Here is a 15,281-nt window from a genome sequence, read left to right on the forward strand (position 1 = left end):
TTAGACCCCAAATGTCCATATGCTCTTGAGAATTGATATTGCCGTCGGCTTTTGTTGTGACCCATCCGTATGTTAGACAGCCAAAAAACATAGCCGAGTATTTTTAATTTTATTTCCACGAACAATATGACATTTAGGCCGCTTTTTTCTGATTAATGGCAACCAGATTTTCAACGCTTAAAATCACTTTTCACCAAGTCATTATCCACTATCCTATGTAACTTACCTCAACAGCGATTTACGCGCCGGGTACAATTTACAAACCAAATTTCCAGTGAGTTTCTTGTTTTCTGTCTTGTAAATTCAAAAACTCTTAATGGCCACCTTGTCGTTCGTAAAAAACTCCATCAGCTACAGGACTGTATTTTCAACATAGTTTGCGGTATGTAGAGTTTAACACATCAATGTATCTTTCTATTACCACGGACATCGGTTTTCTGGGGTGTCTGCTTCGATGTCACATGTAATTTTAACATGATCCGCACGTCTGATGCCGTTTCAGAACTTAGAACTCCAGTATGGCTCACTGAGAGGATACCTGCTATCTCCAGGCCGCGGGGCAATAAAACTTAGTCGAGCTCACTTTTGATCTCAATCTCACTTTTCCAAAAGGAACATATAGTGGAAAAGTGAGACTGAGATCAAAAGTGAGCTTGTTTGGGTTTTATGGCCTCAGGCCCTGTTGGATATAATCACTTGTGAATACTATAATAACTACACTGTATCACAGGGGTAGATATTTGTTAACTTTTGAAAGCTATCTTGTCAAATGTAAAATATATAACAGATGGTACGCCATTAGGTGAGTTTTATGCAATGATGTTATAAAACTATTGCAGAGCTCTGTTTATTGCTAATAACTCAAAGCTTGATTTAGATAGTATAAAAAGATTGTAATCAATAAAAACAGAGGTAAAATGCACTCAAAGAAAGGAAGAAAACAATTTATTTTTCAAATCATAAAAATACCTATGTCAATCAACCATTGCGCAAAGATTTCTCAAATTACTAATTGTAGGAACTGTCTACATAAGAGTTTACTCATTAAGAGCAGGGAATCAATCAGTTGCCTGTTTTATCGATGTCTACATTCAATTTGATACGTAAAAATTCTAAAATACAGGCGATAAAGCATAATAAATAAAATGAAAGGAAAATCAAAACATGCTATAAAGCCCCGTCAAAAGTGCAAAATGTCACCACATTGAAATGTATAACCTCAGTTTCCTTCACAAAACGGCATCATGATATCTGTCACATTTCAAAGATTGACTTCGCAGGTGAACTCTTGCACAACAACAAAAAATCATCTTTGTCAGATTAATCCTTTTAACATGCCCTAAAATGGCTGCTTCAAACAAAGAGCCTCGTTTTTGAGTTATGAAGAATCGAACCCGAACTAATAAATTGATTGCTCTCCCCCACCCACCCCCCCCCCCCCTCCATATTAGGTATATTTATAATAATCTCAAGTTTAGAAAAGAATTCGCTCTTAAACTTAACAATTTATGTTTTCCTTTCAAATGGATGATTTATGCTACATTAATACACCCCCGATTTCTTTTTTTTACAGTTTTGAGTTTTTATCTGTTATGAATAAAATCTACACTTTCATTTCTGCACTTTTTAATTACTTTTTCTTAATTATTTATGTCAAATTTGTTTGAAATCGGCTAAGAGAAGTTCAATATATGTCACGTTAACAGGTAAACGGATTGAAAGATGTACAACGGACGACGATAAAAGGTGATAAGAAAATTAATTGAACAGAAGGAAAATGCACTAAAACAAAGAAAAAAGCACACTCATAGATATACCCACCTATATTCATCAGCGAAAATAGTGACTGCTTGGACTGAATTGACTCAAGGAAATGTTAAGCATCTTAACGAAACATATTGCATTCTTCAACCATTGCAAAGAAATTATACCGAATCACCACTTGAATGACGTGTTTTTGTATGTTGTTAATGTATCAATATTTCCTAATTTTGCGCTGGTAAACAATTATTTGCCAAATTTACCGACGTCTACATGTATATTTGATTTCATACGTAAATAATCAATAATGCAGGCAATGTTTTCCCAAGTTACAAAGCATGATTAAAGAAAATGAAATAAAAATCTAAACGAGCTAAAAAAAATGAAAATGGCAAGGCATTGACATATTTAACCTCAATTCAAATCACATAATCGGCTTCAATATATTTTTCATGTTTCAACAATTAACTTCGCACGTATATTGTTGTAAAACAACTTGATCTTTATCCGATTGCTCTTTTTTCAATGCATCCAAAATGGCTGCTTCAAAGAGCCTCGTTTTCGAGTCATGGAAAAAACGAACCAGAACTTATTACCCCCACCCCCTCCACTCTTATTTTTATTTTCGTATTATCACTGTAGCTAAAATTTTGAACAAAATTAGCCTGTGATATTACAGTTTATATTTTTCTTCCCATTAGAATAAATGAATGTTATAAAACGTCGGATTTGACTTCGTATTCCTTTATAAGGACATTTTAAAAAATGCACCGTTGTTTTACAGTTTCGAGGTTTTCTCCATTTTTAGCCCCAAAATCACTTTCCAATAATTATAAGAATAATTTGTGCCAAATTTGATCGAAATTGGTCAGATGGTTTTAGAAAAAAATCAAAATATAAAAATGTTTACAGGTGGATAAACATACGTAAAGACAACAACTTGTGATCCGAAAAACTCATCTCACCGTTCAGCTCAGGTGAGCTAATAACCACAAAAATCTGCAAACACTGATTCAAGATAAACGTTTTAACATTTAATATTAACAATTATTGTGAAAAAAAATTCTTCTACTTCGACACAAGTCTGTCTTGGTTTGGCTTTAGAGCGAAGTCCATAAAATTATAAAGATAACATACATTCCCTAAATTTCACACCTGATCCTACCTCTATGTTTTTAGAGGTCTGTGTTTGCTCTGCTCCTGTTTTGTATTTTGTTTTGGACTTTTGAACTTGGAAGACTGTTCTTTATTACCACAAGTCATTAATAATCCGATTTTGAAAACACATACCATGCATGTATAGAAAACGTTCTCAAATGTATTGCATATATGTATATAAAGTAATGTTTTAAATAAACTTTTAAAGGTGAGAGACCAATTAGGAAACAAAATAAAATACTTCTTGATTAAACTCTCAGCTATCATGTTATTGTACTTAAAAAGAATTGAATATGTCAGACTCGTCAGAGAAATGACGTAAAGAATACGTGGCGATTGTTTTTAAATAACTTTGCATATTAAGAATTAATTCCATTTGTTTAAGTTATTTGCTTTCTTCTTGTATTATAAACAGCACAAGTTATTCAAACTGTTGTGTATGTTAAAGCACTTGATATCTCCCATGCCACAAGTCCCAAATATAGTTGCCAAGCCATATATAATCGAGAACATTTGAAAACACATGTTTTAATTTCCTTATTCTGATTAAAATAGAATATATAATCACTGTTCATTAAAATACAGTGAAGTGTTATACAGTCAAGTATTTTTTTATTAACCTTTAATGATATGTCAAATTATTCAACGTAAATGCTACATTATTTTTGTGGTTGTCAATAACTCGCAAAACAGAACTTGTTGTTGTATAGTTTCAAACAATTATCTACTTAACAAACAAAACCACATATTTGTAATGAGTGCGAACGCTAATTAAATGCTTGATTAAAATAATAACATTCTATTTAATTAATGAATCGATCAATTAAAGTGACTTCTAATCATAAAATTAAAAAAGCAAAAAAAAAAAAGCTGTTTCCGTCAATAACCATGTTTGCCGTATCGATTTCGACTTTGTTCAGGAAAAGGGAAACAATATTTATTTGCAAATTATACTTTAACGACCTCATTTTTTAACAACTTTTAAAAATGAAGAACAGATCATTCGGCCTAATTTGTTAGGATTGAGAAAAAATGAATTATATTTTTGTAATATTGCATTTGAATTTGCAATTTGTATATGCAACAATTTGTGGAGGGTAAGTTATTAATAATATTTCAAATATGTCAGTACAAGTTATAATTTAATGAAGCATTTCAAAACTACCCTGTTTCACTCTATTTCACAGTCAAAATGGAACATCATGCTGCATTGGGTACAAGTGGGATCATATTCTAGAGAAATGTACACGTAAGACAATTTAATTTGTTGTGTAGACCAACTTGAATAAACTCTTTTACTTTGCATTACATGTATATAGTTGATTTTTTAAACATTAAACAAATGAAAAAAAAAAACACAGAAAAACCATACTTAAATTTTTAATGGGCTAAATTTTAAGTCAACAAGTATTTGTACTGGGAGGGGATTTAACAGGATCGTGATTCTGGTCATAACGTAACATTCAGTAAATTCTTTTAAAAGCATTTACAATTAAAAAATATGCATTGGTTGTATTTACATGTATGGGTACACGTAAAATCTTGATCTTGGAAATTTATGGAAGGGAACAAATATTTAAATGAAAGATTTTATATATTCCTGAAATCAATTTTTCCGTTGTTAATTGATATCGTATATCTAATTAATATTCATGCAGCCTGTGAAGAGGGATACACTGGAACAAACTGTGAAACAATGTGTGCTTATCCTTCTTATGGAGTGGACTGTCAATCAGTTTGTAACTGCATTGCCAACCAATGTGATCACGCTAATGGTTGCATTCGACATTTAAAAAGTACGAGTTAATTTGTTTGTATAAATTTGAGATTTAGTCTTAGAAGGAAAACTTACTTTTTGCTTTATATAAAACAATTTAGAATGTAAAAACAAACTGGTGAGTACGATTTCAGCAAAACATTTAAGGAATAGTATACATGTATGATATGAACATTCACTGATTTTCTTTTTTCTGACTGAATAAGATTTAAATGCTTTATGAAATGATCTGGCTAGAATTATTCCGTGGACCCTGAGGTCCACGCAGAAAATATATAAGCGAGGTTAAACCGGATGCTATGGGGAAAAGTCAGCCTGCGAATGAGCTAGCCTGTTTCCTGTGCGTAATGGGTAGCTCAGGGAACCAGGCTAGCACACGTTTATCTGAATCGGGATCGGAATTCCGTGCTAAATGCACACATAAGTTCAAAGGCGCTGTAATTGTAAAGTTGTCGGTAAACAATACAGAAAGAAAATATTCCTTTTAAAGAAATGATTGACATGTGATATGAACTATCAGTATTATGAAATAAGTTAATGTTATGCCGAAACTACAACATGCATCAAATAGCATAATTTGCAATGTTTTGTTGTTTTCCGAAAACACATTTAACTTAACTTTACTTTTATAGTAGGCGAGGCTAGAGAACTTCCAGAATAATTTTTTTAAGCATTTAAGTATGATTGAAAAATTATGTCACTGTATAAAAGTTTTAAGCTCAAGAAAAATGCATCGAAATATGAAATTTTTAATTTACACAAAGCTGTCACTGCATAGTTAACGAAGTAGTGCGAATCGTAATGTGTGCGCAATAAGTAGAATTCACCGAATGCCTGATACTATACATGCAAACTCCATTACTAGATAGATCATAATTATTTTAGAAGTATGAATCCTTTAAATTCTGAGATAAAAAGTCAGGGCTATACATACATGTACATGTATACGTAATACAACGTACAAATGTAGTTAAAAGCAGAGGGCTAGAGTCGGTGGAATCTCTGATAATCTTAATGCGTTCACGTTTTCGTTGGAAACACATGCAAATGGTCCACGTATTGTAGTCCTTTTTTTAAAGGACAGCAACTTGTTTAAGCATATACATGTTTATGTGAATATTATAGTTTAATTTTTGACAAATTTTGAGGTTTTATAATTAGTGGGATTGTTAGACATTGTATGAAAAATTAAATAAAGTACAATATGCTATTTTTGATGCTGTTGTTTATGATGAGTCGGCTTAAAAAATTGTAAAAAAAAAAATTCTTATAGAACTCATTTTTGTTTTTATTCAGATGCCGTGTTTTTAATCCTTTTAACGTTAAGGTTATAAACAATGTTATTTGTACTCATGTTATATATGATCATTTATAGATATTTAAATAAAGATAAAAAAAAAAATAAAAGTTTTACATTTAATTATTATTTTTATTATTATTTGTTTCATGTAAAGACTTTTCACATCAGTCTACCGCCAATGTTTTGAAGGAAACGGCTCATTTTGAACTGTCAACAAAAGAACCTCTTTACATAAAAGGTAATAATTACGCTGTTAATCACAGCGCCTTTTAAATTTGCTGAACAAATTCATCTTTATCATATAAGGTGACCCGTCTACGTCAAAGTACAACGCACGTGCATGTATTATTTTGCTTGGCGTAATATTTTAATTTTGAAAAAAAGAAACATCATTCTTAAAAATTAGAACATCAATTATATTTTACGAATTTTAATAGAGAAATAAATAATAAGGGAATGGATTTAATTTAAATAACTCGTAGATCGAAGGCATTTACGCTCTTTTTTTAAACCTTCATGAATGATAGCAGTTATCTTATAAACCAAGATAAGATTGATATAAGGGGTACCGAATAAACATGTCGTTTTAAGAGACTTTAAAGTGAAGTTTATCAAATAAAGAACAGTAACATTAATCGTATTTAAATACGACAATTTAGAGGTTTTTTTCTGTTACAGCATTAAAGAGCTGATAATATGGATGTATATATTTTCTATAAACTTAATGTATTATTAATTCATGTACAATTGTTAATATTCTTAAATTAAAGTTATTTCTAGCTGTTTTATCATATAGTTTCATGCATTGCAATTTGATCGCAATGTGACGTTCATGGACATCGGTTTAAGAAATTGTTATTTCAGCCAATACAGTAAAAGCTGCAAGTACCCCAACCACGCGCATCGTATATTACAAAAGTACCATGACAAAGATAAAACCAATGGCAATTGGAACAATCAGCCTTGCAGTAGTGTGTTTCATTTTAGTAATTTTGATTTTTTATACCTATCAGATGGAAAATTCCAATGTTAACCTTAAATAAATGTAAACGCTTGTCGGTACATTGTCTTGCTGTTCATTATGATTTTGTTCAAAACTGTTATGCCTAACAATGTATTTTTATTTATATGATTTTTTAAAGGTTTACTCTTTATCTTATTTTAAAGTTTCGCTGTATATTTACTGTGGGTTTTTTTAATCAGCTATTTTAACTATGAATACCTTTGCATGTGTAAAATATTAGTAGTTTTATTTCAAAGGTTTTAAGAACTCTTTTTTTACTACATGATGTGAAAATAATCAATAAAAAATTATGTGCTAATTATTACATGTTATACTTCTTATCAAATCAAACTGCTGGTCACTGATTTGAAAGCAGATAAGGCGTATATATTATGCATCAATCAAGATATCACATTAAAGGAGCATGGTCAAGATTAATTTTGAATTTTATATTTCTAATATTCTTATCACATTTTTTGAAATCGAGCTTATGTTTATGTTTATATATATATATATATATGTATATATATATATATATATATATATATATATATATATATATATATATATATATATATATATATAAATATATATATATATATATAAAACCGGACACTGCGATATTTTTTGGATTTAACTATATATATATATATATATATATATATATATATATATATATATATATATATATATATATATATATATATATATATATATATATATATATATAATTTCCCATGACAATAAAACATAAATCGGCACAGTTTTAAATAATTTAAAAATAATAAATATCCAGAATAAAATCACAAATTGATCCTATTTACCGCAAACGTTTTCGCCATTCCTGGCTCTTCAGGCAGTTATATACAAATGACTAATATGTAACGTAGTAACGTCAATAAGCAAAAGTTCATTGTGACGTCATAATAACGTTAAAGTAGCGGAAAGTTAGAGTCACAGAGCAAAAAGGCACTATAAAAATATTAATCGCAAATATTACAAAAGATTCAGTTATATAACATGCATATAATAAATTGTTCACTGAGTGGGATTAAGTTTTGGTTTAAATAATTTAATAAAGTGGTCTTCCTTGGCTAAGCGCAGTATTTCATTTTCATTTGGAAGTTTATATATATATATATATATATATATATATATATATATATATATATATATATATATATATATATATATATATATATATATATATGTATATTGATTTTTACAATTTGTCGCCCTACGAGTTATTGCAATTTTTAATGGGTATTATCAAGAAATAGACAGTGCTCTATTTGGTCACGTAAGGTTGGTGTCATCAGTTGACCAATGAAAATGAACGCAGGAATTCTAGCGACTCTCATTGTTTAGAAAGACGCGCTTCTTCACTTTCTTTCAGGACGCCGCAAGGTAACACCTTTGAATACTGATTCTGTTCCTTCGGACCATTTCTTTAAATTTCACCACCTCCCCTCCACCTTTCCAGTGTTAAATTTTGTTGTATTATTTTCTTTATTTTTCATTTTTTTTTTTCTTTTCTTTTGTCATGCATGTATTTTATTGCAGATGTACATACGTCATACCACAAGGAATTTGCTTGACGATATTAAGCAACCTATTTTCGATTTAAGTTCCTCAATAAAGTTAATTAATAAAAGCAATTAATTACTATTCGGAAATTAATTAAAATTACGTCATATTAAGATCAAATGCAGAATAGTGATATAATTCAATCAAATTTCAATTGTAGTATTACGTAATATTATTTTATATAATGTTCTGTAACAATTAAAGTCACGCTGGTGGCAAAGAGCAACATATATCATGTCTTGTTTTGTTTATATACATTGTATTATGTATCGAAAGATGGAGCTGATGGTCATACGTCAAGTAAACAACATAAGTTATAGCCCCTTCCTATGGAAATCAATTACATGTATGGATAATTGTTATAAAGGCTTATATTTTAAAATGATTGGTGTGCTAGCACTTTAGCTGTCATAAAACACAAAAGGATGTTTCTTAAACATTTTATTTTTTGGAAGTTGATTTTAATCAACTCTATTATGCAGTTACTCGGACAAACCGAAAGTGAAACAGTGTTTGGACCTCAGCACAAATCATCACTGCTGACAAGACTTAGTTCTTGAAAATTATTGATAAATTCGATGTAATGCATGCTAAAGCATTGTTTTTCAAGGAAACTCATTTATAAATACCTTAAAAATAGTCAGATTTTAAATGATACGAACAATTTAGATACTTTTTGTAGTCCTATGTATTTCTACACTAGAGTTCAATATATTCTTGTTCAACTCGACGCTCGGCTGTCTCCGTAAATCTCCGACAAGCAGAGAGTATATCTTGCTTGTCGGAGATTTACGGTGTCCGCCGAGTGTTTGGTTGAACGAGACTAGAGTTCAATATTGCTTGGATCCATACAATTTTCGAGAAATATATCTATTACCGATACATAGTTTGATTTAATAAATTTTATCTTGAAAGATTATTTAACATGATGTATATGGGGTTTCTCGACATTCTTGTAGAAAAAGTCCAACAAATCATATTATAATGTACATTTACTTGTCATGCAAAATAACATATTATTGGTTTTGAAATAAACATCGATAAAATCAACTCCCGTCAGTTCTTCAGAACTTTAATTTTAAATCGATTTATTGTTAACAGAAAGACACAGCGGTGCACTGGACTTGTGATGAAGTGGGGTGGAAGTCTGTTGTTATGTAAATGTGGATCTAGAGTGGGTTTTGCATTGGCGCCGGCGTAGCTTAATAATTGTGCTTTGATTGCTTTGTGTTTACTCTTATTTCATTAAACATTTTCAAGATTAGTAGAACATCGGTACTGTTTTGTAGCAATCGTATCTTCTCGGGGTTTCCAGGCATGCTTGGAAAACATATCCGAAATTGTTTTCGGAGGCTGAAGGTAATTAAGTTAAAGCTAGCTATTTATATAATTTCTTAAGATAACTTGGCATTATAAATCCTAAGCTTCAATTGAATCGGATCATATTTAGATGATTCAACAAAATTCACATGGAACAATTCGTTTAAATAGTAATGATGATAAAAGATTCATTTCGCACATTTAGGGGGAAAATCATCAAATATAACATTTGATTTCATTTTTTCCTCCTTTGAATTCCTGATGTTAAAGATATCAAATGTTACTGTAAACGCTATCAAAATACCTATAAAAGCACGCTCAATAGAATTAGAAAACAACATGAAAGTACATTTCACGTTATATATGTATAATGATACCTCTTTATTAATCCTTGTTGAGTCTGTAGAAAATGTCTGACACTTTCTTTGATAAAACATAAAAAAGATAAAAAAAAAAATTGATGCAAAATTGTACCTTCTAAAGACTGCTTACATCTGTGGAATTTATCCTTGTTTGCAACACTACAGTTAATGATAGTAAATGACTGCAAGCCCTGTCTATACATCGAATAGTGACAATGTGCGACACGGTTAACCTTTGAAAAAACTAATTCTTACATGCTTAACATTATGATAAAAAAAAAACTTTTAAAGCAAACGCGTTTTACATTGAAAAACAATATTTACTTTATATATGTGTACAGTGTATGATTGTTTCCAACCATCAATTGTTTTAGAATGCTTAAAATTTTAGAATGAAATTTGACAGGGAGTAACTTAAATTGATAAACAAAAATGTAGCAGTGGGCAGTTTAGAAAAATATATATTTAGATAGTCAGTGTTGTGTTTTATGATGTTTCTTGTATAGGTATGAGGCATACATATATCTTTCATTCACTATAACAAGAATTAAAGTACTGACCCATGTGAACACCATACAGTTTAATATGCTTGATGTCTTTCTGTTTTAAAATATATTGTGTTCGTACGTTTTTTAATTATAAAGGATAAAAACCTGTTATAATAATTCAAAGCAAAAGATAATATAACTTGCAAATTATACCATCCGTGTGATCACAAAACGTTTCTCTAGCAATCGCAAGTGGAAATAAATACAAGCTATGATAAAAGACACAATAGCTAGTCCGATCAGAGCAAACTTGAGATAATTAGTCTGTTTACTTTCTTGTTTCACCGCCATACAAGTTGTTCTGTCATTATTCGGTGTGACTCTAGAAAAATCTGTAATAAAAATATTATGATAAATTTAAAGTTAAAATTAATAAAGTGAAATATTTATTTTATCTATCTCTCTCTCTCTTTCTATCTATCTATCTATCTATCTATCTATCTATCTATCTATCTATCTATCTATCTATCTATCTATCTATCTATCTATCTATCTATCTATCTATCTATCTATCTATCTGACCGTCGCCCTTTCCGGTTCGTCTACCAGTTTGCTTTGCATTATTCAAGAAACGACAAAGCATTCACGTTCAAATTAATATTAAAATTTCGTTAAAATGAACGATGTTTAATAATTTTTGATTAATATATAAGTTTAACTTTTGAAAAGAAAATGTGCTTTCTGCTTTCAAAAATATTACAATTTAAACGCCTAGTTTATGCATTATTATAAATAAAATATATATTTGCTATGCGAATCGAATTTAAAATGCTCAATGTATATTTTTAACATACATGTGTAAAGCATTGCTTTAGAATAATGCAATATTTGAAAATATTAGAAATAATTTTGCAGGTAATTTAAAATACTGACCACTTACGAAACTGAATTTATAAAATGCAAAAAAGTAATAAGATACGGATTCCTTAGAGAAGTGGCTGGTATTTTCTGTTCTCTTTTTTTTAACAGGGAACTCTTAACGTTTGTTTGAAGAAACAGAGGAATACTTTAAGGTCCTTTCAGTGTGATACATAACATACAGACTTTGATTCATAATTACCTTTTGAAGAAAAAAAACATCCTTTACGTGGTCACGGTCTTTCCCTAATACAGTTGCATTTTTTTTTTTATTTTTTTTTTACATATAAGTCCATTAAATGGAAAGCGGCATTTTAGCTCGCAGTTACGTTCATAATATATTTCTTTACAGGCTTCACAGATGATCTTCCCTACTTATAGTTACTTAACATGCATGCAAATTTAGCTTAAAATTGGAGCGATATGACAGTAAAGTATGGCTTTTGCTAGTATACATGTAAACATAATCTCTGTATCAACTTCCCCCGCCCAGAATAAATAAATAAATTAAAAATAAAAAAGAACATCATTTGAGGCAGGTATCGCAGTCTATATTTAAATTGGTAGTATGTACAAGCATATTTCCGATGTTGGATCCACCCTCTAAATTTTTCGCGGGAAATATAGTGCGAGACTTTGTAACGCCATACGTTAAAATCTAGAATAATTTATTTACGTATCTCAATTAAAAACGAAGGAATCGAAACATGTAAAAATGTGTTTGTGTGGTACTTTATACGTGTATTCAAACCTCAAGGCACCGTAAGTTTAATCGAGTTTAATGTTAGCCATTTTTGGCATAGCACTACGGGAGAAAACATTAGACAGCATTTTGGACGTAAACAAAACATTTTTCTTTATGAATCTGTACTAGGTCTACCTAATTCTTTTCCCGCGCGCACTGCTTCTTAGAGCTCGCTTCGCTCGCTCTTGAAATGCGTTATTACCTCGAATGTTATCAAATATTTTGTTAATTGTACGCGTTAATCTTGAACTGAATTTCTTGTACAAAGCATAAATATATATTCTGAAAACTTGTTTCAAAAAAGCTAGACGAAAGCATTAAAAAGGTTTCATGGAAGTTGTTGTTACTTAAAGAACTAATTTTTAATATCTGACAATGTCCGTGCATGATCAGGAGTTTAAGAGCCAAATCATGTATATAACTCATGTTACAAGTTGAATAATGATGACTTTTTTAAAGATTTTTTTGTAGTGTTTTGTTTTCTCAGAAATTTTAACACGCAAAAAGTGTAGTGCATAAATACACATTTTATGAATAATACTAATCAAAGTGATATTTACTTTCATAAATGCTGGCTTCATAATTCGACAGTTCTGTTGTGACAATCTTGAACTCCAAGCCAATTAACGAAGTAATTGGATACTCTAAGAAATAAGTGTTAGACACAAAACTATACATACGTTGGTACTGGTATAAAATTGCAAATGTCACATCAAATTTAATGCAATTAGAAACATATGCACACCTGTTGACGAATTATTACAGCCATTGGCAGGATCACAGTCTTCCTCAATACAGTTACATATCATTTGACAGTCAACTCCATACGATGGAAATGGACACTTGTCTTCACAGCTATCTCCCCTATAACCCTTGCCACATGCTAACAAAATAATAATTGGACACAAATTGGTTTATTTTGTGACGTGCTAGCCATGTAAGCTGTAAAATTAGCCATTTCTTTTACACTTCTTTTATATATAATCATAATAGCAACAAAAATTGAGCTTTTACATGATAAACTTTGAAGAGCCAAATATTTAATAAAAGGAATATTTTTTAATTGTCTAACAATCTTTACCTTTCTTAGAACATTTCAAATTCAGTTCACGGCCACATGATATGAAATTACCAGATTAACTGTTATTTATTCCAAACTAAAGACTCTCATTATTGTTTAGATATCAAAATGTAGCATCAAATCTTCAATAGTGTTACGATAAAACATTTGCATAAAAAACAAGCATTTTTAACAAAGCAATGCTTCCAGTACTGAAGTATATTTACGTATACACTTCTCTTCTGTTAGATCCCACTTGAACCCGACACAACATGATAATGTTCCGTTTCTTCTACAATCATGATAGAATCAGTTAATTAGTGTGAGTAAACAACTCCTTCAAATATTGACAAATTTAACCAAACAGTTTACTTACCCATCACAAGTTCCTGTAGGCAAAGTTTGAACACACTCAAATAGTGTCATATATGCAATATTAAAAGTTACTAGATTTTTCATTTTCATTTTAACTACATGTATTTACTTTGAATGTTACACGATGTCTCACGATCTGAGACTCTTTAAATTGATTTATTTCTCTGTTCCTTGTTCATAAAATCATGTGACTGATTATAGTCATAGATTTAATTTTTCCGTCACATATGATTTTAATTGCTGCAAACCACCTGCATAAAATAACATCATGTATAGCGTACTCATGTACTCTAGAACAGGGCAGTTCATTGACTATAATACATGTACATTAAAGTGATATGGGATACTTCTATTTTGTAACGTATTGTTTATCGAACAATGAAATAGATTGTAATTATATAAGAAGTTGTTCTTCCCTTTTTTGTCACCTAACACCGTAGCGCAGTGGTCACGAGTTTAAATCCCGCTTTTTACCTCTCCAAATATTCTTAAACCTTTTTTAGTTAAATATTGTAAAATTTGAAAATTCTAAACCGATGAAAGTAATTTAAATATAATGTACTTTAATCCATATCCATATTATTAGATGTCCCATTCCACCTTCAATTGTAAAGTGTCAAAAAATCAACATTCAAAAAGTTTTAACAATGGTACTTAATACCATACCATAAAAATCATTAAAAACCCTAAGCGAACCTAAGAATGGCTATGGTGAAAAAAAGGTATATATTATTTTCTTAGCTATGTTTTAGTAGAACATATGAAGCAATAAACTGTATTTTCATTTTACAGTTTAGTGTATTTATTAGGGTCTTCCGTCTTCAGCGGAAGACCCTTCTATTATTGTAATGTTTCTTTTTCACTTTTTTTTTATTCTTTTTTTTTTCTTTACAATTTTTGTGCAGAAGATTTCTCGGAGATGGGTGGTCCGAATTTTGTCAAATTTTCAGCATCGATCTATCATTATCTAATGCTGATACGCTTTTTTTTTTTTTTTAAATCACTTCCGGTTCAGACTTATCCGCCATTTTGTCACTTTTAAAAAAAGTTCTTGCCCACACATTTTCTCAAAAACGAGCAAAGGTAGGAAGCTGATATTTTCAGAAATGATAGATGACATAAACATCTAGCCTCACGAGGAAAATCATTGTCCGGAAATTCTGAGTACGGAAGCTAGCTGGGGTCAAAATATAGGACACGTTTTGACGAATACTTCTTGTCCACACATTTCCTCAAAAACGAGCAAAGGTAGGAAGCTGAAATTTTCAGAAATGATAGATGACATAAATATCTAGCCTCACGAGGAAAATCATTGTCTGGAAATTCCGAGTACGGAAGCCAGCTTGGGTCAAAATATAGGACACGTTTTTGACGAATACTCCATGTCCACACATTTCCTCAAAAACGAGCAAAGTAAGAAGCAGAAA

General features: G+C 30.4%; 2 long non-coding RNA genes across 2 annotated transcripts; one reads left to right on the forward strand and one right to left on the reverse strand.

Moving 5' to 3' along the window:
• The first annotated feature begins 3,885 nt into the window (after positions 1-3,885).
• LOC136272150 (uncharacterized) lies at positions 3,886-4,709 on the forward strand. The gene is made up of 3 exons (XR_010710098.1): positions 3,886-4,016; positions 4,107-4,168; positions 4,578-4,709. It is a non-coding gene; the product is annotated as an uncharacterized lncRNA (long non-coding RNA).
• Positions 4,710-10,307: 5,598 nt separating this feature from the next.
• Positions 10,308-14,296, reverse strand: LOC136272282 (uncharacterized). Its single transcript, XR_010710241.1, has 3 exons — positions 13,165-14,296; positions 12,980-13,063; positions 10,308-11,148 (listed from the first exon to the last, which is right to left on the reverse strand). It is a non-coding gene; the product is annotated as an uncharacterized lncRNA (long non-coding RNA).
• Positions 14,297-15,281: the final 985 nt, after the last annotated feature.

Source organism: Magallana gigas, chromosome 10 (genome assembly GCF_963853765.1).
Source record: "Magallana gigas chromosome 10, xbMagGiga1.1, whole genome shotgun sequence".
Taxonomy (NCBI): Eukaryota; Metazoa; Mollusca; class Bivalvia; order Ostreida; family Ostreidae; genus Magallana; species Magallana gigas.